The following is a 1781-nucleotide window of genomic DNA, read 5'->3' on the forward strand; positions in this document are numbered from 1 at the left end:
ACAACAACACATACATAAGCAATCAAGAAAGGGTGCATGAGTAAAACTCAAAATAAGAGATCTAACCAGAAAGTTCAACTTAAGAACTCCGGTTTGCAAAAAGAATCAAATCGAACGAAGCAACGAAACTCAAACGGCGAAAGAAACAAGCTTCATTTACTAATCTGGACCTAAGTCAAATTTTACAGTAGCAAAAACTTGTTTGAGTTGGTTAAACAGAAAGAGGGTTTCAAGATGAAACTCTAGGCGCTTGAATCGCCTGATTCCGATAAACGAGCGAAAAGTTATATTAAAACGAAAAACAGATCGGAATCGCGATCGAAAATAATCGCGGAAAATCCGAGAAAAAGAAAAACTGACGAACAGGCTAACGAACGAATGTTCGCTGTCTGCGATTAAACGAGGGAAATCATTCGTTAAAACAAACGTACGGACGAACGTCCGCAAAATAAATAAACCGGCAAAAAAACTAAACCGATCTATAAAATAAAAACAAACCGCGGTTTTTTTTAAAAACCGAGCGGTTCTCTAAAGAAAACCGCCGGCGGTGGCGGCGAACTCCGGCGGCTACCTCGTCGGGCGGCGGTGGCGGATCGGGGCTCCGGCGGCGGGGATCGGCGGCGGCTCCGGCGGCGGCGGCGCGGGGCGGCGGCGGCGGCGGGCAGCGGCGCGGGGCGGCGGCGGCGGCGGCGCGGATGGGGGCTAGGGTTTCGCGGGCGGCTCGGGTGGGCTGGGCGCCGGGGTCGCGGCTTATAAAGGCCGGCCCGAGGAGTCCCGCTCGGGTACGGCCCGGAGTCGGTTGACTTTTTTTTAAAATAATTTGGACATGCAGAAAAAGTAAGAAAAGAAATACTAAACGGACTCCAAAAATCCCGAAATAAATTTTCCCCGTCCTCTAAAAATAAGCCGGACAAGATGAACATTTATTTGGGCCAAAAATGCATTTTTGAAAAACACGTATTTTTCCTAATTCAAATAAAATCCAAATAAAATCAAATATCTGTTTTTAATATTTTTCCTCCAATATTTCATTATTTGTGGAGAAGTCATTTTATCCCCTCTCATATATTTTGATATGAAATATTTTCGGAGAGAAAAATAATTAAAACAAATGATCCTATTTTCAAAATATGAGAAACCCAAATATGAAAATAACGAAATCCCCAACTCTCTCCCTGGGTCCTTGAGTTGCGTGAAATTTCTAGGTCGCAAAACAAAATGCAATAAAATATGCCATGCATGATGATCTAATGTATAACATTCCAAATTGAAAATTTGGTATGTTACAGACACCAATATAATGGTGGGCGATGCATTGAGATCCCACTCCCCGGTGATTTCCTTCGTGTGCCCACTTGACCCAGTCGAGGCTGCTAGCTGCGCTACGTTGGTGGCCTCCTTCGAGGGGAGACATCTCAGCCAGGGGGCTGATGTGCTGTCATGGAGCCTAGCTGCGTCTCAAAAGTTTACGGTCAAATCTCTCTATTACAAGCTGACCGAGGGAAACTCGCTAGACATGGCTAAGGGGCTATGGAAGGCGGGCCTCCCTCTCAAAATCAAAATTTTCATGTAGCAAATGTTTGGCAACCGCTTACCAACGTCGGGTAATGTGGCCAAGTGTAACGGGCCAGCGGAGGAACTTGTGCCGTATGCGGTTTAGGGGAACACGCAAATCATGTTTTCTTCGGTTGCTTCCTAGCCAGGTTTGCGTGGAGCGCCGTGCGGGAAGCTTTCCAGCAGAACTGGAATCCGCAATCCAACGTAGATTTGCTTGCTATTCT

The sequence above is a fragment of the Triticum aestivum genome, chromosome 3D (genome assembly GCF_018294505.1).
Source record: "Triticum aestivum cultivar Chinese Spring chromosome 3D, IWGSC CS RefSeq v2.1, whole genome shotgun sequence".
Classification (NCBI taxonomy): Eukaryota; Viridiplantae; Streptophyta; class Magnoliopsida; order Poales; family Poaceae; genus Triticum; species Triticum aestivum.